The following is a 15,777-nucleotide window of genomic DNA, read 5'->3' on the forward strand; positions in this document are numbered from 1 at the left end:
CACAGGAGAGGGCTCAGGAGAAAGTTCCAATTACAGAGAAAACAATCTCCCTTTCCCTGAACCTGAGTTGGAACGAGTTGAATTTTTCTGTCTGGCTGCAAGAATATCTGCAGGGAAGCTAGAGAATGAATTAAGGAAAGAACCTATGAATCTCATGCTCAGCCATACATTTCTTTCTTTCTTTTTTTATAACATCTTTATTGGAGTATAATTGCTTTACAATGGTGTGTTAGTTTCTGCTTTGTAACAAAGTGAATCAGCTATACATATATCCCCATATCTCCTCCCTCTTATGTCTCCCCCCCACCCTCCCTATCCCACCCCTCTAGGTGGTCACAAAGCACCAAGCTGATTTCCCTGTGCTATGTAGCTGCTTCCCACTAGCTATCTATTTTACATTTGGTAGTGTATATATGTCCATGCCACTCTCTCACTTCGTCCCAGCTTACCCTTCCCCCTCCCTGTGTCCTCAAGTCCATTCTCTACATCTGTGTCTTTATTCCTGTCCTGCCCCTAGATTCTTCAGAAACATTATTTTTTTTTTAAAAAAGGAAACAGTAGAACCATCTTTATTCAGAGATGACATGACCCCCTATATACAAAATCCTAAAGAATCCACAAATAAACTACTAGAGCTATTAAACAAATTTTCAGTAAAGGTGCAAAAATACAAGCGCAAGACACAAAAATCAGTTGTTTTTCTATATATTAGCAATTAACACTCTGAAAAAGAAATTAAGAAAACAATACAATTTATTTTTACACTTATTCTTTTTTTTTTTTAACATCTTTATTGGGGTATAATTGCTTCACAATGGTGTGTCAGCTTCTGCCCCACAACAAAGTGAATCAGTCATACATAAACATATGTTTTTTTTAGATTCAATATATATGTTAGCATACGGTATTTGCTTTTCTCTTTCTGACTTACTTCACTCTGTATGACAGACTCTAGGTCCATCCACCTCACTACAAATAACTCAATTTCATTTCTTTTTATGGCTGAGTAATATTCCATTGTATATATGTGCCACCTCTTCATTACCCATTCATCTGTCGATGGGCGCTTAGGTTCGTCTGTGTCCTGGCTATTGTAAATAGAGCTGCAGTGAACATGATCCATTTCTGACTCCTTCCCTCCAAGCCACCATGGGAGCTGAGCACCAGCTCACAGCGCTGGTCTCTGCTGTGTCTGAGCAATTGTCAGCCCGTACCTCACAGCCCATTAGCTGACTGGAGGACAAGGAAGTTAAGTGCCTGCAGACCACAGTGGAGCGTGTAGGTGTGTTTTTTAGCCGTTGGGAGAGTGGCATCTTGAGGAAGGTTCCTGGGGAGCCGAGGGGCAGGTGGGTAGGGCTTCTCCCTGCTGCCAATGAGGCTTTTCCTGGCAGAGGTACATCCCTCTCCCTGCGCTGCACTAATTTCCCGTTAATGGGGAAAGGACAGGAGAGGCAAACATTCTCTGCAGTAAAGGGCAGATTTCATGCCATGTCCCTTTGTTTGTTTTATCATACGATTTCTAACCTGTTTAAGAGAGTCAAATATATTTTAGTATTACATGTTCCATATCTGAATATTTGAAAGGGAATTGTAATAAAATGTTTAATATTTATACCTGTAAAATAAATTAGAGCCTTTCTAAAGCCCAACTAATTCCTTAACAGTTTTAAAAGTCAGAGATATACACAGTTAAGGTTTCTATATGTTCGTAGTGGTTACATGACTATATATGTTTGTCAAAAACTCATTGAATTACACAACCCAAAGGGCTGAATTTTTAGCATGTAAATTATACTTCAATGAGAAAAAAAAGTTAAGAGGAACTTCTTAAATCCCAAAAGCAATTTTAAAGAAGTACATACATCTTTTAATCTTTTTTTTGGAAATAATTTCAAACTTACAGAAACGTTCCAATAAAAGCACAAAGAACTTTTCTTCCTGAATCCATTTGAGAATAAGCTGATGACCTGCTGCCCCATCACTCCTGAATACTTCAGTATATTTCCCATAAACAAGGACCTCCTCCTATATAACTGCAAAACAACCATCAAAGTCAGGAACTCAAGATTCATACCCATCCAGCATCCAATCCACAGACACCATTCAGGTTTCACCAATTGTTCCAATAATGTCCTTTATAGAAAAGGATCAAATCTAGAATTACACATTGCATCTACTTATCATATTCTCCTTCTGTCTGGAATAATTCATCAGTCGTTGCTTGACTTTTATGGCCTTGACACGTCCAAAGGTTTCAGGCCAGTTGTTTTGTAGAATGTTCTGAATCTGGATTTGCCTGATACTTTTTCATAATTAGATTCAGGTTATGATTTGGGGCAGGAATATCACAGAAGTGATATAATCTTCTCATTGAATCCTATGGGGGCACACCATTTGAAACTGCCCCGTTGCTAGTAATGTTAATTTTGATGACTTGGGAATTCCCTGGCGGTCCAGTGGTTAGGACTCCGCGTTTTCACTGGTCGCGGAACCAAGACCCCGCAAGACGTGAGACGCAACCAAAACAAAATTTTTTTGGATCACTCGTTTGAGGTGGTGTCTGTGTAAGTGTGGGTATGTACACATGAACAGTCCTAGCTATATTTATTTTCATACCTATCTATATATACTGAAAACCATGGGTCCACAATGGTACCTTCAGTTCCAAAGCAGTACGGCAGATTGATTTGAGTTTCCCTGCATATTTGTAACTCCCTGACTCCCACTCTGCTCCATAAATGTACTTGTGGGCTCCTCCCCCATCTCCTACCGCCACCTCCCCCCACCTCCCACTGACCCCTCCCTCCCCTGTGCTCTGACTTCCGGTTCTGGGCCACCACCGCTACCCAACACGGACGCCCTCTTCACCCTGCCAAGACTACCAGGGGTGCAGGGCCACTGCTCCTGCCATTCCTTCACCCACACAAGTGCCTCCCTCACCCCGTGTAGGCTCTGACACCCTGCTCTGGTCCTGTCCCTCCCCTTACAATAGGTGGTCCCAATTTTTCTCAGTCCTACCTAGTGATATTTGGACTAAATTATTCAGGAAAGGAAGGAAGGAAGGGAGGGAGAGAGAGATGCCTTACACAAATGCTGGTGCATCATTCTGTAGTCTTTCTAATTCAGCCCAGAGCATACCTAGAACGAGTTCTGCCCTGTCTTGAGGCTGGTCACTAGGAGGGTCCTGTCTTTCCTTATCCTTACTCATCAACACCCCTCTGTTTCATAGCCACCGCCTGCGCCTCTAACCTTAACTAGCCACCACACAGTTAAGCCCACCACAGACAAGCTCAAGGCTGGGGAGTCTCAGTGTGTACCTACCTCTTATGGGCCGGTTGCCATCCTGCATCCCCATTTCTGCAGAGGAAATGGTACTTTCAGGGTCTTGAAATGGTATCCCTTACAGATAACACTAAGACCAAATGGGCTCTATTTAAATCCAAAGGGGAAAAATACTCCTTGGAGAGATTTCAGACCCTATGACATGCCTTCGGGGAAAGGAGGAGAGGAGGGTTATTCCCAAGATCCCACACCTGCAAGTGCCTTGTTAGAAGGGGTCAGGTGTCAACCCAAGGCCGCATCTCCCTCCCAGGTAAGGGGAAGCTCTGCTGGCTTGCTCAGGGCAGCTCAGTTGCTCTCACCTGAGCTTTGCTGCCAGTGACCTGAGCCCAGAGCCCTGTGCCAAGGCTCCCTAAGGAGTTCATCCATCCTCCCTGGTAGCTGGTGACGGTTTTGAGGCCATGATCTCGGGCAAGACAACTTCTTTGACCTTCAGTTTTCTAAATGAGGCTGATAATAGTAATGCCTTCCTCACAGGGTTGTTGAAAGGAATAAACAAAAGTATTAAATTCCTAGAGCCCTGTGTAAGGGGTGGTTACATATCACTGCCCTCAGGCAGCACAGCCCACAGGTGAGAAATGATGAACAATTGGGCTCCATGTCTCCCCCACAGGTCACTGCAGCGTCTCTGCAGGTGCAGCCAACACAGGGGCACAGCCCTGGAATTTCTGTACACATGATGCAACACTTTGATCACCCCAATTTGTCTGCATTCTTCCTGAGCCTGAGACTTCACTCATTAGAAACTGTCTTACACAATTCAGCTATCCTCCTGTAATTATGACGAAGGATAATCACAAGGGGATCTGGGGCAGTCCAAGCAGTTTGAAGGGTGGTTCGAGCACCAGCATCCACTGGGGTGAGTGCCCAGTGTGCAGACCCCACCCACATCCCAGGCCCACTGAGTCAGAGGCCTTGCAGACTCCACAGCTCTCTAGATTTTTCTGATGCACATTAAGTTTGGGAAGTACTGGCTTCAAAAACTTAGGTAATGGGAAAACTTGACGGAATATTTTTCCTTGAAGGAGGATGACTTTTCCATTTCAAAAAATAAATGCCAATTCAAGGCTAAAAGCCCAGTAGGAGGGGAAACAAGGCCTATTTCCAGTTCTGCTATCAAAGGCAATAATTGAGAAGCTCAGGTAAGAGGCTGTACCATGACTGTGATGACTGGCTTAGAAAAATGCAGACTAAGGACTCCTAGGAAACATTTAGACATTTGAAATTCAAATGTACTGATAAAAGTAAAGCACTGTCACTTCGGATTTTGTAGACTACAACGTAAATAGCAGATATTACACCAAATCAACAGAGACTAGAATAAATAATACAGTGTAAATGGTACACTGCTATATTAATTAATTAATAAGTTTTTAATTTTTAAGCTTTGTTTCCTCAAGGTACCTATATTTCCCATATAATGTAGTAGTTCTCAAGGTTTGGTACATGGAAGAAATCCCTTAAGGAGCTTGTTAAACTATACAGGTCTTCCTCAACTCACGATGGGGTTACGTCCCCATACACCCATTGTAATTTGAAAATATCATAAGTTGAAAATTCTTTGAATACACCTAACCCACCAAAAACTATAACTTAGCCTAGGCTACCTGAAAGGTGCTCAGAACATTTACTTTAGCCTACAGTTGGGCAGAACCATCGAACGGAAAGCCGATTGTATAGTACAGTGTTGAAAATCTCATGTAACTTATTGAATACTGTACTGAAAGTGAGAAACAGAATGGCTGCATCAGGTGCTTGTCCTCATGATCACATGGGTGACTGGGAGTTCTGGCTGTCGCTGCCCCCATCACAAGAGAGGATCGAACGAAATATCGCTGGCCCTGGAAAAGATCCAAATTCAAAGTACTGTTTCTACTGAATGTGTATTGCTTTCACACCATTATAACCATCGTATATGCCCGATGATATTCCCCAGATATCGACTCGTTAAGTCAGGAATCAGCCTAGGATCTTAACAAGGACCCCAGGTGATTTTGAGATGTGTTAAAAGAGCTAACCACTGCAAAACCAACACTGAAGAGCTGACTGGCCCCTCTGCCCAACTGCCCTTCCTCCCCTCAAAATCCTCTTTAAGACAGCTTATTCAACCCACCTCTCCATTTAGCTGCACATTGAATTGATATTCAATGAGTCATTTAACAAAACACGCCCTTTTCCAGAGCCATGAGCACAGTAACAACTTTCACTTCCCAGAATTGATTTTTTAAATAACTATCATATGATGGCAAATTAACAGAGGGTGGTTCTCTGGTCCCATGATGTAGGAGCATTCACAAGCACATCAAATGCATTAAGTGATGCATTAAATCTCAGTTTCCTGGATTTCTGCCTATAGGATGATATAATAACAGCGGGCAGGGACATTTGCTATACTCTTTGGTAACGCAATATTTTTGAGTTCTGTTCCTACATCTGTGCAATTACTCCCTTACGCATGTTACCTCCCTGAGGCAAAGCCGTCTACCAACGTCCCTTGAACCTAGAGCACAAGGAGCAAGATTTTCACTGGGAAGAAGGAGGCAGGCACCCTGAGAATCCAGCTGGCCGAGAGAGGGGAATGAACGATGGTGGCAGAGAGATGCCCAGCTTCACTAGGCAGCCCTGGTGGAGATGCGAGGCGGAGCCCCGCACCAGCGCAGGTGCGGTGAGCTGGAGTCCTCTGGAGGCTGTAGCAAGGGCTCCACCAGGAATCCAGAACTGCCCTCTGGGCTGTTCCTTCCTGCACAGTTTCCACGTCCAACCCCAATCCTGACCTGCAGGTTCTGTGAAGTAAATACTTAGTGTCTTTTAACGAGCTCTTCTCCACCAGACCTAGAGCCAGTTCTGCTGTTTTCTGCTAAGAAAGTTTTTTGGTTTTTTAATTAATTTATATATTGTTATTTTTTGGTTGCGTTGGGTCTTCATTGCTGTGCTTGGGCTTTCTCTACGTGTGTCTTGCAGCGCGTGGGCTTCTCATTGCAGTGGCTTCTTTTGCTGGGGATCACGGGATCTAGGTGCACGGGCTTTAGTAGTTGTGGCTCATGGGCTCCAGTAGCTGTGGCTCATGGGCTCTAGAGCGCAGGCTCAGTAGTTGTGGTGCACGGGCTTAGGTGCTCTGCGGCATGTGAGATCTTCCTGGACCAGGGTTCGAAACCGTGTCCCTTGCCTTGGCATACAGATTCTTAACCACTGCACCACCAGGGAAGTCCCTCTGCTAAGAATCTTGATAGAGAGCAGTAATTGTCCGTTCTGCCATCTGCAAACCTTTATTCTTTATCTGAAACGTCATCACATCCACTTTGCTGATTTTTTTTTAACATAGGCATACTGTTAGTAAAAAACTCTTCCTTTTGTACATTTAAAATAAAACTCGTGTTAAGGTGGAAGGATGCCACTATATTTGAACCTCTCACTTTATGCAGGAAATGAAACTGAAGCCCACAGAGGGGAAGGGATTCGACCACTTCTAATTGGACTTTGGAGCCCAGGTCCCCCGCCTTCCCCTTCAGTTCCGCCCCCCCCCCCCCCCACTGCCCTGCCCATGCCCAGCTTACACACTGCCCATGATCAGCCACAGGTTTTATCACATAAGTGCTGCTTCTTCTCTTAGTGCATGAGCTGGGGCTGAGACTTGTCGGTGTACTGAAGTTATTCATTCCAGATCACATAAACCAAGACCTTGGGCCTCTTTGTAGGGAGTCAATTGAGGATAATTGAGGTTCCAGGTGGTAGACGCTTTTTGAAAATAGTGGCTACAGAAAAAAATTTCAGAGACTCACTTATATTTCAGAGAAAAGGCCTGGGCTGACGTTTTAACCTTTGGAGCTAAAATATGCGTGTGTGAATTCTCTGTTATCTACCTGGGCATTCTCACGGGATGGAGTAACTTTGAATAGGAATAAAATGCCAGATAATTTCTAAGAGGGGATGTTTATTCTCTACTCCTATTTAGACTCAGTGTCCGGTCCCTCTCTTCAGCTCACTTCACTCCCCACTCCCCAACTAAGGGGACAGTTATTTGATAGAGGAGAAAGAGCCAGTTGTGTCCACTCAGCCCTATCCCCTTCCTCTTGTGAGCCAACTAGTCCAGGAAGCAGGTATTCTCAGCCTCACATTTTATCAGGAGAGGGTTTCGAAGCCCTGCCTGGACTCTATGAAAGAATGTAATTCTGTCTTTATAGAGAAGTGGCAACTAGCTAAGGTTATTTTAGCTGATTTATCTCAACCTTGTCAAATGTATGTCAATCTGCATAAGGAGGGCAAGATCGCCCTCTGCTGCTTAGAGGTAAAATAGATGTGCATCTTTATAGATCAGGCTTTCCCTGGGAAAATGAAGTTCTGGCATCATTGGAGACTCATAATGAACTTTGAGATACTGAAAACTCCAAGAAGTCATACCTCGAAGACACTGTTTTACCTAAATCTCTCCCAGATTGATTATCTTGAAGACCCTCTAGAAAGCATGTGACTTCGTATTTTCAAAGTCAACATATAAATGTCACTTCACACAGGCCTCTGTGAACCTAAATACAATTATCTGTGCTGTCCCTCCTAGCATAGCACCATCCCTGTCATTCCATCCTCAGTTCCACAGTAACCCTGCCTCTTATTCCCCAAAATCCCCCCATCACATCTCCCTCCCATGTCCAGTCACTTCTTTCTTGTGTGAAATAAAATTCATATTTTATGGTGAGACAAGAAAAATTTAAATGTAGAAATTCTTCTCTGCCCTTTGGCCTCCCCTCTCCCCCACCTGTGTATGTGTGTCTGCATTATGCATTGACCAAACCTCCCTCGTCAGTGGAAATACCTGCTCCACCGTAAAGAGCAACGTTCTCCTAGCATTAATAAGACAACTCCTTAAAAACAACATTCCTTCTTGATAGGGGTCGCAGGGTGCTTACATCTGGATTGTGGAAGCTGTCAATCGTATGTCATTTCGTGTACAGCTTCTGTCTCAAAAAACTTATATAACTGTGCCTTGACTTCTGATGGGTGGAACAGTTCTGAGATGCTCTTCCTCGGTTATAATCCTCAAAATTGGCTTGAATAAAGATTTCTGTTTCTCTCTTAGATCGACTGATTTATTTTTCATTGACATATACTTGGTGGAGTCGGCAGGATATCAGAGACACCTGGAAGAGGACACTTGGTGTCCACCTGGAACCGGCCCTCGGTACCAGCATGGGCCCACTGAGCCCCACTGCTTCTCGGTGCTCCTCAGGTGTTCCGGTGAGTTCTCCTGATGTTTGGATCTTATTGTTTGGGTGATAATCGTCAAAATTTTATTTGAGCTGGTTTTCACTTAAGACATGGAATCTTAAGGGGCACTGGTGCATTTCCTAGGCAAGGCCTAGGGGATCTGGGCAAGAGGCCCAGGGAAACATAGGTGGTTGGGTTTTTGTTAAATTTGGCTTGAATTGGAAAAAAATGAGTTGATATATGGCCTGAACAAAATTTTTGCTAGTGAAAAGAGAGACTGAATTATTCAGCTCCGAATAAAAGGATATTTTTGTCCTTCCTGCCACACGGCATCCTCAGGTGACTGAGGACCTTGCAGAAGTGTCTGAGGATCAATCCTCGCGACGCGCAGCGTTCCCATAGGGGAACCGTCACCATGACCACTAAGTAAACAGTGCTCGTCTAGGGGGCTTGATGGAAACTGATCACCGAGCGCCTCTGAGCACCCGTGATGCTTTTAGGCTGTCACTGGGAGAAACCAAGCCTCATAAAAGAAGTCAAACCGACCCTCCTTGGGGAGCTAGACTCTGAAGCAGCACATGTGCGACCCACTACACTGTCCTCAGAAAGCTGTTCGATGTCTCATATCTGAATTGAAGTATGAAATTAATACTATGAAAGTGTGCCTCAAAAGCCAAAGAGCTCGGGTGCAAACAGCCACCTATGGGAATACCAGCCGGGTTTACGGATGCTTGCAAGTACTTAATTGGGAGCTAAAGGAAATCAGGCCCTGAAATGGCCAAGCTGGGGTTCTTTTGACACTCCAATACAATTTTGAGGGCACAGTTAAAGCCATCAGTCTTCAGGATCCGTGCCTGCAGGGTCTACTGGAAACAGCAGTCGTAAAAGTTTCTGAAACCGTGCAATTCAGATTGGGACTTGAACCCACGGTGTTTTGACTGAGGTCACACACCTGGTCTCAGGATTCAATGAAGCTCAGCCTCTTGATGTCTCACCTCAGAAAGAATTCAATGAGAGACAAAGTGATAGGTAAGAAGTGTATTTATTTAGAGAGAAACACACTCCACAGACAGAGTGTGGATCATCTCAGAAGGCGAGAAGCCCTGAACCATATGGTGAGGTTAGTTTATATGGGCTGGGGAATTTTATTGGCTAATGAGTGGGAGAATTATTCCAACTATATTGGGGGGGGGAAGGGGCGGAGATTTCCAGGAATTGGGCCACCACCCACCCACTTTTTGACCTTTTATGATTGGCCTCAGAAGGGTCATGGTGCTAGTGGATGTGGCATTTAGCATATGCTAATGTATTACAATGAGCATATAATGAGGCTCAAGTTCTACTGGAAGTTGAATCTTCTGCAATCTTGGACCTAGTTGGTTTTAACCAGTTTTTATCATCTCCTATGACTATGTCATTCTTTTAAAGGATGTCCCCTGCCCTTTCCTCCTGTTTCATTTTATATCTTTTATTAGCAGGGAAAAATATTTATAGAGTTAACTCAACAGATCCTTTGGAGAAATATCTAAACTTAAACTTTTACAGAGCCCTCATTTTAAACTATTGTACCTATTTTAATTGGTATGCAGAAGCCCCAAAGGGCTTCACAACTCCTAAATAGCCTCATTGAAAGATTTGTTGTAGAAGGCTAGTGGAAGATTGATGGTATAAAAGGGCCCTAAAACTTTAACCACTGCTCCCCTCTATCCTTCTCTGAGTACTCAGTCTAGTGATCTTCTGCCTGATTGCCTTTCCACTCTGAAGACACTACTAAACAGTGACCTTTGGAAATGGGACTACCTGAGGCTGTAGGCAAATCTCTTCAGACCAAAGGCCAAACTGAGGGCCATAGTTGAAGCATTTCTTAAGCCCAGAAATTTTTCTGGGATCACACGGCACTTTTGAGGTGTGTGACCCCCAAAAGTGGTTGTAAATAGGTTACCAAAATGCAAGGCCGCCAGTCTGACTGAACTGACCATAGCTTATATTTGGAGCCTGATAGGAATGTGGTGGGGAGACCTTCTCTGAGAAGCAACAGGAGGGAGAGTAAAGCATCCCAACACAGGGAACGGGTGTGTCAGTCCTTCCATCTCATTGAGGTGACCACCCAGTTCTCTGAGGAGAAAAGAACTGTCCTTGTTTAACAAATCTAGTCTTTATGGGACCAGAGGTGTGGCTCCAGAAATAATCTGAAAACCCATCAATCCTTTTACCAGTCCCCAACTGCCCCTACTTATCTTAAGAGGCTTGTAAGTACCGAGGAAAAGACTTTTTTCTGGCCTTCAGGAAACAAAGTTTTCCGAGGAGGAACTTGCCTTTCTCCTCCTATGCCTCTGAGATGCAAGTGTTCTACCTGCACTTCTCCAGGAACCCTTCTTTCTGCCAGCTTTTAAAAATGCAAATATATTATGGGGGTCTTTTCCATAAATATTAGTAGAGAGGGTTTAGTCATCCAGACAGGTGACCTTGATTTGTTCCATCTACCAGAAACCCAACTTGAATCCAACCTCCTTTGTAAGTGATGGGTTTTACATTGCTGTGCCTGATTCATGGCTGAAATTATGGAATGAGAACTCATGGTCTCTGTGTTTGTGTGTTTGTACGTATCTATGTGTGTGTTGTAGATGTATGGAGTTGCCAAAATTAATCTGTGAAAGGTCTATTTAATTGGCTTAAAGGAAATTAAGCACTTACTCAAGAAATATAAAAGAAGCTGGCCAGAATGAATTTCAGGTTCACGTGATCTGGGAAATATTCAGGATTGAATTAATACCTGGTATTAACATTAGCTTAAGCTTGTTGGTTTGATTAATTCAGAGTCCTCAACATTAAGTATAATATTTTTATTGTACCTAGGTTTACTGAAATCCAAGAAGACCTTATTATTACTGTTACAAATTTTGTCAGCAAGAAAAATAATAATATGACAAAAACTTTTTTTTTTTTTTTTTTAACCACAGTGCGCAGTTTGTGGGATGTTAGTTCCCCGAACAGGGATTGAACCTGCACCCTCGGCAGTGAAATCATGGAATCCTAACCCCCGGACAGCCAGGGAATTAGGGAATTCCTTTTTTTTGGCTGTCAAAAACTTTTAAGTAAATAAAATAGAGGTAACTGAGATAAGAGCTTTTAAGTAAACTTTTTAGGAATAACTGATTTGGGGAATGTCTGCTTTAAGGATAGTATCTACAGATTAATGAATCAGTTGTAAAGACTCCCAGTTCAGCTTCAATGGTAAGGATTAGCCCGAAGCACATTTTTGCAGAATTAAAACCCCCCTTGAGCGCTCAACCACCTGATCACCTGGAGCCTAAGGGATGATGCTGACATCTTCTGACCCTCATGACTTCATTCAACTAAAGCTTGGAATCTGTCAACCTTTGCCCCAATTCTATGCTGAATTCTCCTCTGCTCAAACCACTTCATGAATATGCATGTACCCTTAGCTTAAAACTTCCCCAGTTTTGCTGTTGGGGAGATACTGCTTTGGGAGAGATGCCCAGTGTTCTCCTTACTTCCTGCAAGTAATGAATCCTTCCTTCTCCAGATCTTTGGCTTGGTTGTCTTTTGGCTCAACACCCACCAAGAGGCGAACCCAGTTTTGTGGTAACAGAAGGTAAATGGGGCATTGGTATATGATGCAGCAGAGAAAAGGGAGGTCAAATTTAAATGCCTGTAAAGGGTAGGAAGAGCAAGATCATTTGCCCTGAGGAACCCAGGAAGTCTCAGGAATTAGAGGCACTGGGTACAATGGAAGAAAGGGGACTAAATATAAGGGTATTATTTCAAAGTCTGCATAAAGAGTAGTTAGACCTCTGTCTGCAACCCTACCTGCGCAGTCAGGTGATTGTTCCATGCTGCACCTCCCAGAAGACTGTTTGGTTTATTCTCTGGAGAATCAGAGAGATTGTAGCCTTCTGGGACACCAGGGTCCGAGGAGAACAAGGATGAGGTTCTGCCTGGACATTGGGAGAGTTAAGTTACAGTCTGCATACTGAATGATAAGACTTCCCCTCCCAAACCCTTCCTGCATGCAACACCAAAAAGCCATAGGCTTATCTTGCAGGGAGATTGGAAGAAACTTTTCTAAAGACACTTATAACCCCTACAGTATGTTATTATATAAGGAATAGGCTGAGAACAAAGAAGAATGCTGGAAACCTAAAAAAGTGACAGTTGAAACCTTTTTTTTTAAATCAATAGAATGAATGGGAAGACAAAGTTAAGGAGAACTCTTGAAAGTAAATCACCTGCAAAAAAAAAAAAGAAAGTAAATCACCTAAATGATAGAAATTCCACTAAGAACAAAAGGAAAAATAAACTGCCCACCAGATCACAATTCAGTACAGTTCTCCAGTCTGTGCATGTATACACACACACACACACACACACACACACACACACACATGAAATAATGGAAAGAGAAAGTTAAGGAAATCTCTCCTAAAGTAGAACACCTAAATAATAGAAGGCCCATTAGGAACAGAGGTAAGGGAGGAAACCATCAAAGACAACACAAAAAGCATTTCTCAGAACTGCAGGGCACCATCTCCAGAATGAAAAGTCTGCTCGCCAGGATGGAAGGCAGAAGACCTACACCATCACCATGAAATTTCAGAACAATAAGCCTAAAGAAAAGAGATCTAAACTTTTCATAGAAAAAAGTGACAGGTAACACACAAAGGACTGGGAATTGGAACAGATTCCTCAGAGAAACACTAGAAGGCAGAAGGAAGTGACAGCAATGTCTTCCAAAGTCTGAGAAAAAAAAATATTTTCAACCAAGGATTCTATACCTAACCTCATGCATCCTTCTTTGAAAAGCAGCTGGAAAATCCTGTCCACCAACATGAAGTAGTAAACGAAGAGAAAGGAAGACATGGAATCCAGGGAAGAGGATCAAACATGGAGGGAAGGTGGGAGCTGACCCAGGTGAGGGCTGCCATGAGCAGGACACTGGAAGATTCTAGAAGAGACTTGCCTTGGAAGATAAATGGAACTAGCGAATTGTCTGTCAGATTTGACTTTTGGATGGTAATTAGAGGGGATGGAGATGTTAACTAACTTTACTGCAGTAAATCATTTTGCAATATTTATGTGTATCAAATGATCACATTGTACATCTTAAACTTATTACATATATGTCAATACCTCAATAAAGCTGGGGAGAAAATTGACTTGGGAAAACTGTAATGAAAGGTATAACAAAGAGCTGTTTAAGTCAAATACTCAAGGAAGACATTTTAAAAGAAAGAAAAAATTAAAAGTCCAAAATAAAGTTGTACTAGGAAAATATAATCACAGAATATGATTTATTAGACCATAATATTTGTGGACATAGTAACAATAACACCTACTATGGATTTAACAAAAAGTTGAGATATATTAGGATGGAGAGAGGAAATAAACAGGTGTAAATTAAAATCCACATCTTCTAAAACAGTAAGTCGGAAGAAGGGTTTTAAAGGTGATGAATCAGAGAGTAATGTATTTAGAAACAGGAACAGAAGCCTACACCAGCATGGCTAAAGTGGTTGCCTGGGAGCATGGCAATCAGATGAGGGTCCAAAGTACAATAGGCTGGTTTCCTTATAGGCCTTTTACTACAATTTGATTTACCTTCTCCTCAAACCGTGCTTGTCAGCATCAACTTGGAGCTCGTTAGATGCAGGATCCCAGGACCCAGACCTACAGAGTGAATGCACATTTTCACGCTATCTCCTGCTGATTCCCACGTCCAGTACAATTTGAGAAGCACAGTCTAGCAGTCACAGCGCAGATGTCTGGGGATGTATAAAGGTGAAGTGAAGCAAGTGGATGCACTGGGCACACGAGGTCACCAGGGGCTCAGGTGTGACCTCAGCTCACCGTCCCAGGTCCTTTGCCCTTTCACTTGCCTAAACCATCTTTACCTGCCTGTTCAGTACTCCTGACTTTATGTCTCTACAGATTCTGGTTTAGCCTGATTGTGGTTTTGGTGCCTGTTTTACACATCTTGGTACCTACTTTATCTTTCGTACCTGTTTTACTTGACAAAATCTGTCTTCACAGATGTCATTGTTCTCACATAGTTCCTGTCTGTATATTTCATTACCAGATCATATAACTCTCGACAGTCGTAGCAATTGGGTTCTGTCACTTCTTTTTTTCTTTTTGGCCAAACCGCAGGGCATGTGGGATCTTAGTTCCCCAACCAGGGATCCAACTGGTGCCCCCTGCAGTGGAAGCCTGGAATCTTAACCACTGGACCGCCAGGGAATTCCCAGCAATTGGGTTCAGTCAATTCTTCATTATATGCCAGAAGCGATCAGAAGGGTACAAGGATAGAAGTCTCTGCTCTCCAGAAAAGAGAAGGAAAAGAAAACAAAGCAAACTACAGACATAAGAGCTTTGATGGGATAAGAGAGTGGTCCCCTATGCTTCCACTGGAAGTGGGGACTAAGCTAAGAAGGTGTTAGTTACAAAGAGGAGTCTTTGATTCCCAGTCTTGCCTACCTATGTCTTTATTATACTTTTATATCTTAAGTTTTGTAAGATTTATGAAGCTTCTCCAAATATTTCAAGAAAATTATTAATATACAAGCCATTTGTTGCTTTAAGTGTAAAACAGGTACTAAAGAAATCTAGGTAAACCGTAGTTGGTCTTTAGACTACATTATTACAGAAGCCATTTAAAATAATGCTGTAATATGAGTTTTTTAAAACTGAGGAAAAATCCAAATTAAGATACTGTGAATTTAAAAAAAATAAAAGTCAAATAGTTTTAAAATGAATCAGATATTTTGGTGTCATGACTTGAGAATGCAAAGTTCTGGTTCAAATACAAAATTAGTTTCCTAAGGATAAGCATAGAAGTTAATTACAAACCTATCCAAGGCTAAGTTATAAGACAGTCATAAGCAAGGCTTAATTATGAAGTTTCAGGAAAAAAAAATCCCTATGATTAAAGATCTTATCTCCTTTATTAAAGTGAGGATTCATTTATGCAAATGGGCTCTGCTTGGAAGTGATCCTAGCAAACAAACTACTGGAGTTAACTGGCGAACTGACAAGATGTTGTCTTTTTAAAATAGGGCTTCCCTGGTGGCACAGTGGTTGAGAGTCCGCCTGCCGATGCAGGGGACACGGGTTCGTGCCCCGGTCCGGGAAGATCCCACATGCCGCAGAGCGGCTACACCTGTGAGCCATGGCCGCTGAGCCTGCGTGTCCAGAGCCCATGCTCTACAACGGGAGAGG

This window comes from Leucopleurus acutus (genome assembly GCF_964270905.1).
Source record: "Leucopleurus acutus genome assembly, chromosome: 3".
NCBI lineage: Eukaryota > Metazoa > Chordata > Mammalia > Artiodactyla > Delphinidae > Leucopleurus > Leucopleurus acutus.